Source organism: Glycine max, chromosome 7 (assembly GCF_000004515.6).
Source record: "Glycine max cultivar Williams 82 chromosome 7, Glycine_max_v4.0, whole genome shotgun sequence".
Taxonomy (NCBI): Eukaryota; Viridiplantae; Streptophyta; class Magnoliopsida; order Fabales; family Fabaceae; genus Glycine; species Glycine max.
This window is the reverse complement of record NC_038243.2, coordinates 23,298,299-23,311,872: the sequence shown is the minus strand read 5'-3', so window position 1 is coordinate 23,311,872 and position 13,574 is coordinate 23,298,299. Positions and strand designations below refer to the sequence as shown.

Sequence of the window (13,574 nt, the reverse complement as noted above, 5' to 3'; positions counted from 1 at the left end):
AAGGAGATCGAGCTTCCTCCTTTCTTCAGTTGCCGGGGGCGGCCCTTCCATGGACAAAACTATTGGCGATGCTGCGATGTTGGGTTGAGGCAACGTGCCGGGTGCCGGCCCTTCGGGGATCGGGGGATAAAAGTCGACATCCCTCCGAGCATAATCTTGAGGGTCTTTATGGACTTCGTCGGGCTGCTGAGGAGGCTCTTTTTCATGGACGGGAGAAGCAATGTGGCCCGCATCTTCTTGCAAGATGGGTGGTGAATAGTTGGGCGGCAATCCATAAGGGTAAGCCGCTCGGTTGTATCCCAGGTGAGGGCTGCCATCGTGCCCCAGTGTGTCCCTTCCCCGTCCTACTATGTTTGAGGGAGGATGGTGCGTAGTTGCCAAGAGAGTCGGGTCTGCTTCGGCAGCCGAACTGACAGTGGCGGCAGTGGCCGCGTTCTTCTCCATGAGCTGCTTCATACCTAACATGGCCTCCATCATGGAGGCCATTTGTTCTTTTAGAGCCGACATGTCGGCTTTCATCTGTTCCTGCGTCTCCTCTTGATCACCCATCGTTCTAGATTTGGATCTGGTGCGATAGGGATCCCTTGCGGCGCGTTTAGTTATGGTGTTTTTCCCTAAAAAACCAAACGTGAGGAGTGGGTAAAGAAAGAAAATGCATGCTAGAGATGAAATGTAGGAGTGATTTGATTTGCACAAGTTTTTTTTTAAAACATGGGACCAACTCATTTTATTTCAAAAAGGAAGTCGTATCTAGTCAAGGTCTGAGAGACCATACAAGTTTCCTAACGATTTCTAATTATGTGGGCCATTAAGTCTATCATATGCTGACAATAGCCGAGAAGCCCATGAATCTCTTCGGGGGCGGAGTAGGTGTCTGCCATCGCCTTGGCCTTGGCTAACAATCGGGGAAGTTCTTGACTCCCGTTCAAGGTAAGAGCAAACCGATCCATCCACATGGTTGCCTCTTGGTGTAAAGAGTCGATCACCCTTCCTCTAGCCTCTTTTTCCGCATATACTTGGGCATACTCATCCGCGATTCTATGCTCGTGGGCCGTGGCTAGACCTAACTCTTCTTGGTACTTGGCGATGATAGCTAACATGTTGGTCTCTGTCTCGCATAAACGCTGAGACAAGCTTCTTTTGGACCTTGAACAAGCAATCAACTCCTCTTTCAGAACCATGCTATGTGCTCGCGACTGGTCCCTTTCTTCCCTTCGCAACTTGAGTTCATTATTGCTACCCCATAGAGCTCCGCGAAATTTGTTCCGGCCATACTCTTCCTTGCGAGCCCTCTTGGTCTCTTGTTCAAGGGCTCTTGCGGTAATTGCATTCTCTTCCCGTAACCCGGCACACTCCTTCCGAACGTGTGTAGCAGCCAACTTGAACTTCTCCTTGGCGAATTTTGCCTTTCCTAACTCGCTTTTGAGAGCTTGGACTTCTTCGTCCTCTTCCGGTGCTTCAAAATTCTCTTCGCTGACGACTTTTAACTTGGCGAGCCAATCTAAACCTCGTATGCGAACTTTCAGCCATTCGTGGTACCCACCAATGATGCCATTACGAATGCCTCTAAGCTCTTGATCTTTCCTTAACGGGGTTTCCCATGCCTTATGGATTCTTTGTATAGTCTTGGAATTTTGTGCGCCGAGATCCCTCACAAGGAAAGGAGACATGCTTTCTTCCGTCGGTGCTCCCCTCATGGGGTACCCTAGTTGTCTTATAGCGAGCGTGGGATTGTAATTAATACAACCCCTCGTTCCTACCAGCGGAATGTTTGGGTATCTTCCACATGAGAAAAGGACTCCTTCTTTTCCTTCCTTCCATCGGGGGAACCAACTGATTGTTCTACCTCCTATCCCGGCCAAGAGCTGGTCCCAATCCATTCTCCTCTTTTCAGTACACGAGCGATGGCTCAGGAGCGGACATGGATGTCTTGTGTCTTGTTGGAACAAGTGTGAAACCAACCAAACACAGAGGGCGGGTAAGCAACACATGATTCGTGCGCTACTCTTCTCGCACCTTCGGTCAAATGTGTCAAATAGATCTGCCAAGACAGCTACCACCGGACTTTCCTTGCTATGGTGGTAGGCAAGGAAAGCGTCGATTGCTGCTAGGTCTACCAAACCATCCACGTTTGGAAAGAGGACGACCCCAAAAATTAGCAAAGCTAACACATCCATAAACGGGATCCAGTCTCCTTGATTGGCCATACCCCTCGCCTTGTCTTCTAGGTACTTCTGTGGTAGACCCGCTATGCCGTTCCGAGTCTGTTTTATGCGGTCCAAACCTCTTGCTGAATCCTTGACCACAGTTGCAATTCTGCTCAAAGAGGGGAGACATCCGGAGGAAAGATATGGTTTTCTTCCCCCGAGAGGACATCCTAGAATTTCTTCAAATTCTTCAATGGTTGGTACTAATTGGAAGTCTCCGAATGTGAAGCATCTCAAAGGCTGGTCGTAGTATTGGGTGAGTGATGCAATGGATTCTATGGACACCTCTGCTATGGTCAACTCTAAGATCTTTCCGTAAGTCTTGCGGAAGGCTTGCATTTGGAGGGGTTCCATCAACCGCCCTAATTCCTTGATGCTGGTGGTATCTGGGCTTTTGACCTTGACTTGGTAGAACCTCTTGCCGGTTTGATTTGTTCCCATGCTTACTAAAGTGAGACAAAAGCTGGTGCAAATCAAAACTCCGATATCTCATGGGTGGGATGGATGAATGCATGAAGAAATGCATATGACACAGATGCAATTTACGAATACGGGGGTCCGGGGAATTTGTCACCTTCTTAGATACGACATCTAGGGGTAGCGAAATGCCCCAACGCACGTTTTTAAGAAGGCGACACGGACCCTCCGTTGGTTTGTTTACAGTAGGGATCAAGACAGAACCCATATGCAATGCCTATGCAAAAGACACAATGCGGGAATGTGCACAGTATGACAATATTTACCGAACATAAGCAAAAGGGTATATGATACTCATGCATGGCAGTGTGAAAAATGGCACGCAGCGTGTTTGCTTCGTGCCCCTATTGAAGGGACCTATAAGGGAGAGAACTAACTAGGCTTTTAGCAATAATTCCCAAGGTAGTTATATCTCTCTTGATGGTTTCTAGAGGTATCATCCCCTTCGAAGAACATATTGCAGCAGTAGGGACTACTAGCAACAATAAGTTTTCAAAGAGAAAAGCTCTAGATGAGGGTTCACTGTAATCAAGCAAGTCGGAGACCTAGCATGATCACAGATTCACCTCCACTCCTTATGCTCCCATGAACCCGGGTATAGGGCCCTTTTTCACTCACAGTGTGTGCAAATAGTGTTAGTGTTTGTGTGCATCAAATGAATAAATATTTACCTCATGCATACATTCTAAAACACACTAAAAGCAACAAATAGTTTATATACACAAGAAAATAAGACAAATAAAGGGAAACCAACAAAGGAGAAAGTCATGATAAAACATTGCACAAGATTAAATGGCCTAACTCTCTAAAAAACAGTCCCCAGTGGAGTCGCCAACTGTCGCAACCTACCCTTCGGCGGGAGGGCGACGCGAGACTCGCGGGAAGCGTGTTCCACGAAAGGAATACGCGCGGAGTCGCCACCAACGTTTATTTGAGGAAAACGTCGGAAAAACCGGAAAAGACGCGATCTACGAACTTTTAAGTGAAAGGTTCGGGAGTTGTTTTTACGCACGGGGAAGGTATTAGCACCCCACACGTCCGTCCCAAGGGACGGCAGCCTTTAATCGAATGTGCAAACATGACTTTGATTTTTTATGTTCCCTTTTTATGTCTTTATATCCTTTATACCCTTTTTATATTTTTCTCTTTTTGTGGTCGACAAGGGTGTTTCCCTTTGCTCCTACGTATTCCTCAATTGCGATGAGGAAATCAGACCTACGTAGTTCTTTTTTATCAAGTGATTCTTTTTTACTTTAAGAGGTGATCATTTTAAGGCGTTGGACCTTAAAAATGATCCATTTTACTTAGTGAGAAATTGAGATGACAAACTTCAAAAGCCTATTTTTGTGGACGAGCTTGACTAGGCGAATTGATTTTAGCCTTTAGTTTCACTTTAGTTATTAATCAATTCGATTAAGAATGAGAAATCCCAAAGAGAAAACGTCCGATTGATTTTCCGCTTTATTTTACTAAAAGATATTTTTTGATTATTATATTATTTTTTTACCTCTTTTTGATTTCCTACGTGGTTACGGCACGACCGAACGGTCGGAATTGATTTTAACCGAAGTTAATGGATAATACAATTCAAACGTTCGGTGGGAACTTATTTTATTTTTAAGTTAAGCGAGAAATGACTTAAGTAAAATGGCTTAAGCACGTCAACAGGGGGTATAAAAAGTAAACAAAACGAGAATAAAAATGCACGAAACACAATGTGGGCCACTACGGGCACATAGAATGAATCGAAAAGCTTGGTTCGAGGTACTTACCCGTTGAAGATCGAAGAACGATGAAGAACGAATGAAGAACGTCGAAGAACGGTTGAAACCTTTGCGAGATTCCTCACGAAAAACGTTACGGAAACGTTTCGGAAGCGCCTCGGCTTAGATTTTCTTCACGGAAACAATTTTTCCAAGTAAATTCGAAAGAGAGAGAAGTGCCTAAGGGGCTGAACCCTTTCCTTCTTCACTTCCTCCCCTATTTATAGCAAAATAGGGGAGGTGGTTGCCGCCCAGCTCGCCCAGGCGAGCTCAACTCGCCCAGGCGAGCAGGGTTGCTTCCTCCAGAAGCAATCGCCTTCTGGAGGAATATTCTGGAGGGCCCAAGTGGGCCTGGGTGCTATTTGCACCCCCATTTTTACTAAGTACACCCCCCTCTGCTGTTTTTTGGTGATTCTTTTTTCGTAAAGTTACGGAAACTTACGAATTTCGTAACGATACTTGTTTTCTTTCCGTAATGTTACGGAACCTTGCGGATTACATAATCATCCCCTTTTTGACTTACGGAATGTTACGGAACCTCACTTAATTATGCAACGATGCTTCCATTTGATTTCCGGTGTGTCACGGAAACTTACGGATTGTGCATCAATATTTTTTTGGTTTTTCGGCATGTCCTGGAATTTCACAAATTGCCTAATGATGGGTGCCAAGCACCTCACGAGGACCAAAGAATGGTCGCACGTCATCGAGCAAAGGTCCCCGGACGAAATTAGGGTATGACAAAGCTGCTCAAAAATCTGGTGGTGAGGGCAACTGGCACATAGTTTCTTAAATCTCTCCCAATATTCATATAAGCTCTCTCCACTGAGTTGTCTAATGCCTGAAATATCCTTTTTGATGGTCGTGGTTCTCGAAGCAGGGAAAATTTTTTCTAAGAATACTCTTTTGACGTCATCCCAACTCGTGATGGACTGTGGAGCAAGGTAATAAAGCCAGTCCTTTGTCACTCCCTCTAAAGAATGAGGAAAGGCCTTCAGAAATATGTGATCCTTCTGGACATCTGGGGGTTTCATGGTGGAGCAGACAATATGGAATTCTTTCAGATGTTTGTGCGGGTCTTCACCTGCAAGGCCATGAAACTTTGGAAGCAAATGCATCAGTCCAGTTTTAAGAACATATGGGACATCCTCATCAGGGTATTGGATGCACAAGCTTTTGTAGGTGAAATCAGGTGTAGCCATTTCCCTTAGAGTCCTCTCACGGGGTGGAGGTTGTGCCATATTCTCAGAATGTTCAAAACTATAATGCTCAAAATCAGGATGCTCGAAATTATCAACCACAAAATGCTCAGACTCACCAATAATAGAATGCTCAGGATGCTCAAAAGGTACAAAATAATGCCTAACTAATCTATGAAATGTCCTATCTATCTCAGGATCAAAGGGTTGTAAGTCAGATGGATTGCCCCTAGTCATACAATACATTCAGAATGCACAACTAGTTGCCTTCTTATGTAAGTAACAGTGTAGGTTTGAACTACAGCTACCCTCAAATGATATCCAAATGACTTGAAATTTTGTGAGCAACACCCTAAAATCATGAAAAGGTGGCACAAAAATTTTAAGGCAAAAATTCAAAGGCTAACTATGGAAACTACCTAAGGAAAGTTTAGAAAAATAAAACAATAAAACTTGAAAAATAAAAAAAAACTAGTAAACAGACGATTTTGGCTAGCTAGAGACCTCAGCCGGCCTTTGGTAGGTTGCCACAATATGGGAAATTTTTTTCTACCCCAAATACATATATAATAATAGTCATTCTGATACTCAGAGCAAAAGTTATGACCGTTTGAAGTTTTGACAAAAATCAAATTCACTACTTTTTTGGAACTTTCAAATCTGACCAAACAAAGGGCTACAACTATTTTTCCCACAAAATATGGATCAAAAGAACCTACCACACCAAAATTCAGCCAAAAATAACAACCTTAACTATCAAAACAAAAATCGCCAATTAAATTGTCAACAACAGTCATTAATTAAGTCGCTAAGGGATTTGCACTACTACTGTGTTTTCCAGATCAGCAAAAGTGGTCGCTAAATCCGTCGCAAAGCACTATTCACAGCAAAACACAAAAACTGAAATAGGGAAAGCGCTAAACAGAAAAGCTAAAACAAAACAACACACTAAACAAAATAACAAGACACTAAACGACACTAAACAACACTAACACAACACGAAAACTTAAAACAACTAAACATAAAACATGAATCACTAGCTATTATGAACCTTTGGACACTGCTCCCCGGCAATAGCGCCAAATTTGATCGAGGTCGTACCCAAATCAAATAAACATTAAAATGTAGTAACTAGGAAGTGATCCTAGGTCGTTTCCCAACGAGCAATGATAAACCAAATGTTCATAACAGATAGTAGGAAAATAGTAATGAATTGGGGGGGTTTGTTGTTTTTGTATCTTAAACAGCGAGTAAAATTGAAATAGAAAATATCAGAATTAAAACACGTTGCTTCCCCTTGATTCACAAGCAAGTCTCTTATCCTAGGTTACGAGAGTTTATCCTTCATCAGTTCAACCACTTAATCAAACCCTAAATTAAATTACTAAGCGAAATTTAATATAAGGCATTCATTATGTGATTAAGAAACACATACACCAATTAATCATAAACGATCATTAAGCATGAACGTAAATTAAGCGCAGAGACAATTAATCAAGCACTAAGCATGCATGAATTAATAGCAACAAATTCAGAGTAATTAGTGAAGAGGAAAAACTGAACAGAATTTAATAGTAATAATAGAACCTCAAAGAGAACTGTGCTTGATCCTCAAGAGAAAACAATGCTGGAGACTTAGCCTTTCATTAATCAATAGAGAGCAAAATTTTATTGCTAAAACGAAAAGTAACAACTAGAATTGCAAAACAAAAAAGTATCTAAAAGAAGAAGAGAAGCCTAAAACTCAAAACGAAAGAGGAGAGAGAGAGAGACAGAGAGGGGGGAGAGAGAGAGAAGAGAGCCTAAACTAGAACCTTGGTGCTGTTATATAGTTTTCCAGGCCCCAAAGCTTACAAATCTGTTTTAAATCCAAGCCCATAAATAAAATAAAATCAAATCTAGATAAGATAAGATAAGATCTAGATGAAATAATATCTAGATGAGATCAAATCTAAATAATTTCTAGATAAGATAAAATTTTGTAGAATAAAATAGTCTGCCCACTTCAAGTCCAAGCCCAATTCTTGATTCAAGCCCAATGCTTCATTAATTCTTGAAATTAGATTAAAAACATCAAATTAGCTTAATGAGCCCAAATAATAAAACTGCCTAATTAATTTGACAATTAAGACTAATCAGTAATTAAAATGGTGCAAAAAGGGTTAAGAAATAGGAGAAAATAATGGCACATCAATGATATATGTCAGGGTGTGGGTTTGGCCAGTGGTTCAGGGATAAAGCGGATGTCCCACATTATTTCCATGACACACATGCAACAATGATGATTTGGAAATTTTATGCAAAACTGGTCATGCACGCACCCATGTGGACACTCAAGCATCAAGTTTTTATGGTCATGTGACACTAGGGCTCAGAATTCATTTTCCCTATTAAGTCAACCCAGTGTTTTCAAAATATGCTCCTTTATCAATTCATGCATTCATCTGAGTCCAGTTTAGGTGTTCGGGAAAATTTTTACAACATTCACCCTTCAGGTGTATACACATTTGTTCAACAAAACCCTTTGTTTTGATCGGTGAATCTTTTTCAAAGAAAAACTGGAAGTTAATTCTTTTCAAAAGCATGCTGGCTATTAGTCAACCAAAGTATTTTTATTTTACTTTTCTGTTTTCTATTTTTTTTTTCATGAGGTATTTTGCTACCTAAACAAATGTATATTTTTGTGAGCTATTTTTGCTATATACATGCGTATCCAAGGTATCTTGCTACCTAAACATATATATATATATAGCAAAAATACCTCACAATATATATATATATATTGTGAGGTATTTTTTTGCTACCTAATAACAAGCTGAAATTTAAAAGGTACTAGGTCGCCTACTGGTCGGTCACGGGTCGTAGGCAACGCTCCAGCCTTTATAGATGAGCTGAGGGGCTCTGGAGGTGGTGGCGGTGTAAGAGTCCCGTCCCCAATGGCATGCTGTGGTGTCTCGCCCTGTGCCTGCTTGGGGGCACAGTACTTCTTGATGAAAGCTCAGTTAGTAGGGGGCCTGATGACCTTGCTGGGGGCGACAGGCACCCCGTAGAACTGACAGAGGCCCGTAATCAGAGTTGGAAACCCCAGGACCCTATTGGACTTCTCCGGGTCCACTAGCTGTCTTACGAACGCGATCCCTGCAAACAGTAGATGACATCAGAAGTCAGTTGAGCGATGTGCATACTTACCTATGTCATGATGGCACAAACCAACTGACACTTTGGCAGGGGGAGATCGGAGTTGTGGTGGTCCGCATGATCCTCACTCGTCTCCCTGTGGTGGTCTGGGTGAAATTTTGACCTGGTATGCATAGTAGCTGCATGATAGCCTCCCTCTCTAGTTGTGCTCACACAGTTGGTCGCCCAACAATATCAGGGGGTGCCTAGGAACTGATAAAAGCAAACTACTAGCCCCTTACCTACGATCGCAAGCCTTGATTAAGCATTAAGGGCGGAGGATAGCCTCCTCTGAAGGCGAGGGCATGCAGCGCTCTAAAGGCGAAGGCATGTAGCCCTCTGAAGGCAAGGACGTGTAGTCCTCTGAAGGTGAGGGCGTGTAGCCCTCTGAAGTTGAGGGCATGTAGCCCTTTGATGGTGAGGACGTGTAGTCCTTTGAAGGTGAGGGTGTGTAGCCCTCTGAAGTGGAGGGCATGTAGCCCTCTGAAGGGGAGGGCATGTAGCCCTCTGATGGCGAGGACATGTAGCCCTCTGATGGCGAGGACATGTTGTCCTTTGAAGGCGAGGGCATGTAGCCCTCTAAAGGTGAGGACTTGTAGTCCTCTGAAGGCGAGGACGTGTAGTCCTCTGAAGGCAAGGGCGTGTAGCCCTCTAAAGGGAAGTGAGTGCAGCCATCTAAAGGTGAGGACGTGTAGTCCTCTGAAGGTGAGGGCGTGTAGCCCTCTGAAGAGGAGGACGTGTAGTCCTCTGAAGGTGAGGGCATGCAGCCCTCTAAAGTTGAGGGCTTTATCCCTTTGATGGCGAGGACGTGTAGTCCTTTGAAGGTGAGGGCGTGTAGCCCTCTGATGGCGAAGACGTGTAGTCCTCTGAAGGCGAGGGCATGTAGCCTTCTGAAGGTGAGGACGTGTAGTCCTCTGAAGGTTAGGACGTGTAGTCCTCTGAAGGCGAGGACGTGTAGTCTGTTAAAGGCGAGGGCGTGTAGCCCTCTGAAGGTGAGGGAGTGCAATCCTCTAAAGACGAGGGCGTGTAGTCCTCTGAAGGCGAGGGCATGTAGCCCTCTGAAAGCGAGGGAGTGCAGCCCTCTAAAGGCGAGGATGTGTTGTCCTCTGAAGGCGAGGACGTGTAGCCCTCTTAAGGGGAGGACATGTAGTCCTCTGATAGCGAGGACGTGTAGTACTCTGAAGGTGAGGGCGTTTAGCCCTCTTAAGGTGAGGGCATGTAACCCTCTGATGGCGAGGATGTGTAGTTTTCTGAAGGCGAGGGCATGTATCCCTCTGAATGCGAGGACTTGTAGTCCTCTGATGGTGTGTAATCCTCTGAAGGTGAGGATGTGTACTCCTCTGAAGGCGAGGGAGTGCAGCTATCTAAAGGCGAGAACATGTAGTCCTTTGAAGGTGAAGACGTGTAGTCCTCGGAAGACGAGGACGTGTAGCCCTCTGAAGGCGGGGGAGTGCAGCTCACTAAAGGCGAGGACATGTAGTCCTTGAAGGTGAGGGCGTGTAGCCCTCTGATGGGGAGGACATGTAGTCCTCTAAAGGCGAGGATGCACAATCGTCTGAAGGGGAGGGCGTGCAGCCCTCTGAAGGTGAGGGTACTGGTACCGAAGAGTCCACCCTTATGAGAAAGTAAGAGATTGACTCATTGAGAGGGTCGGTCATCCAAAATTCAAAAAGATTGGACATTAGATGTAGGAAATCTATGCAGTTAACATGATATTTAGGGAGCCTAATGCATGCAACCTTTGTCTAAAAATGCGGTAAATGCGGACTTCGTATGCAACAATGCAATGCAATGGAAAGTTGTACAATGTTCATGACGTTCTTTCCCTATTTTTTGATTTTGATTTTTTTGGAAAACACGGATTGACTGTCCTTTTGAAAGAGCTGATAATTCATGCAACCTCATCCAATCTTTTGCAAATCTCTTCAGGAACTCCCTCAGAGTGTATGTTTTGTTGATTTAGTCACCTCACAATTTTGGGGTGATGACAATGGAGCCGTTTAATCAATCCATTGAAATCCCAAGGTTTGTCCCCCCCTTTTTCATTTAAAAACATCGACCGGTGATAACTTTTGATTTGCGCCTAGGTTCGTTTGAGGCTCATGCACGATGCCCCTCATTGCCCTAGTGTAGGGCTTTTAGGTATCAACCTTGTCTTTTGTCATGACTTTGTAGCAGGGAACCTATTGGGTGAGAACTTCTAATCTGCCCCTAGGTTTGCTTGAGGTTTTTGGATTGTGCCTTTCAATGCCCCAGTGTAGGGCTTTGAGGTACCAATCATTGTCTTTCGTCACGACCTTGTAGTAGGGAACCTATTGGGTGAGAACTTCTAATCAGCCCCTAGGTTCACTTAAGGTTTTTGCATGGTGCCTTTCATTGCCCTAGTGTAGGACTTTGAGGTACCAATCATTGTCTTTCGTCATGACCTTGTAGTAGGGAACCTATTGGGTGAGAACTTCTAATCTGCCCCTAGGTTCACTTGAGGTTTTTGCATGGTGCCTTTCATTGCCCCAATGTAGGGCTCTGAGGTACCCATCGTTGTTTTGTTTTCACAACTTTGTAGCAAGGAAGAATGAAAGAAGCGGTTGATTCTTGCAAAAAGAATTTTCCAAGGATGAGAAATAGTTGAAGGATTTTTTCAATTGACGGATTAAGTCAAATGACTCCTATTCTTGATAACTCACTTCTCTCTAAAAAAGACAAAATTTCCGGAATGATAAAATGAGGTCACATGAACGTCTATATTTTACTTGAAAACACAGTAAATCAAATGCTTTTTCCTTTTATTTTTTGAACTTTTCTGCTTTACTCGTTGTTTAAGGCATCCTCACCAAATGTGTAGCACAAGTAATTTCTGATTGAACTGTTTTGGAAGTCCAAACTCAGGAGCGCGGGTCGCTTGAGCAAACAAACCAATGGCCTACACCCACATTCTAGTGGAAGCAAAGATGTAATTATGACAAGATGAGGGACAAAGATGTCGAATTTATTCATTTTATTTAGCATTGTAACTGTGATTTACAATAATGGCATAAACTTGAAAATCCTGATGAGTCAATAGAGACATCTAACAATAGCTTTCAAAATTGCCCCATGTGTGGTGTCACTTATCAATGCTAGGATTCACAAGTGATTCTCCTCATGTTCTAGCCAACCCGCATCAATTAGACTTTGCACCTTACGCTTCGAAGTCATACAGTGCTCAGTGGAATGTCCCGGAACTCCTCCATGATATGCACATGTTGCGTTCGAATCGTATCCTCGGAGAAATGGAGGTTGATGAACCTTGGCTGGGGTTATGGCTACCATTGAATTATCAAGTCGATATGAGAGCAAGTCAACATAGGACACTAAAATTGGGGTGATTTCTACAGGCTTTTCGCTGCAAAATTCATTTCTTGGTTGGTGTTTTGGTTTATGCTAAAGGTGGTGTTCATCATTGGAAGTGCGGTAGACAGGCTTTGTGGTTGATTTAGGGATCGCCTTTGTGGATGACTGGGTGGTGGGTAATGAGAAGGGCTGATATTGGCTGAGTAATGATGTTGTTGAGCTGGTGGGGGATTTTCCATGTAGGAACGGCAGTCGCAACATGGGTTTCTCCTTCATTCTCACCCTCTTCATTTGGCCCAGTTTTCTCATTCTTCTAAGCAGGATGATTAAATTTGCCTCTTTTCAGACGCACTTCAATCCTTTCGCTAGCGAAGACCAAATCCGTCAAACTTGAAGGTGTGTAATCCACCATTTTTCATAGTAGAACACTGTTAATGTGTCAACTATCATTGTTATCATCTCCCTTTTCGTCATTGGGGGTGCCACTTGGGCTGCCAGATCCCTCCACCTTTGGGTGTATTCTTTGAAGGATTCATGCTCCTTTTTGCACATGTTCTATAGTTGCATCCTATCTAGAGCCATATCAGAATTGTACTAACACTGCCTAACGAAGGCAACCATTAGGTCCTTCCATGAATGGACTCGAGAAGGTTCCAAGTTAGTGTACTAGGTAACAGCTACCCCAGTAAGACTTTCTTGAAAGAAATGTATAAGTAGTTCTTCATCTTTTTGCGTATGCCCCCATCTTCCGACAATACATCTTTAGATGGTTCTTAGGGCAAGTAGTTCCCTTGTACTTGTCAAAGTCCAACAACTCTTCTAGGTTAGCAAAGGCATAATCTTCACATACTTCAATGACCCTGAGCCTTTCCTCTAGACGATCCAACTTTCCAATTTCTGCCATAACATGAGGGTTTGTACCCGTTGTGGAATGCAAGACGTGTGGTTGTGGGTGATACTGAGGGCCCTCCAAAGTGTTTTGCAGGGGTATATCACTAACTGCTTGCCCTTCAGTGGCATATCCGAGGCAAGGCTCGAAGTCGGCTAGATTGTGGTGGGGCATTTCATGTGTCTCCCCCATGGGTCAAGAGACATGTGCATGATTAGATTGAGGTTGTTGGCTCTGAATGAGTATAGGAGCAGAGTTATTGACATTCTCATTGGGGGGGTAGGTCCACCTCAGCAATGGTGCTGGTAGCGGCTATTTTAACCGCATTGACCTTTATTATCTCTTTTATGCTCATCATGGCCTCAATCATTGTGGCCATTTGCTCTTTCAAGGCCTCTATGTCACCCTTCATCTGCTCTTGCACCTCTTCTACTTCACCCATTACTCTAGCTCTAGCACGGGTTCGGTAATGGCACCGTAAAACGTGTTCTTTCCTTTTGATAACAATGATTAAGTTCATTTTTTTTCAAGA

General features: G+C 43.6%; 1 non-coding gene across 1 annotated transcript; it reads left to right on the top strand.

Annotated features, from left to right (window-relative positions):
* Positions 1 to 5,203: 5,203 nt before the first annotated feature.
* Positions 5,204 to 5,310, top strand: LOC113002228 (small nucleolar RNA R71). The gene has a single exon (XR_003267772.1). It is a non-coding gene; the product is annotated as a small nucleolar RNA R71 (small nucleolar RNA).
* The last annotated feature ends 8,264 nt before the right edge of the window (positions 5,311 to 13,574 follow it).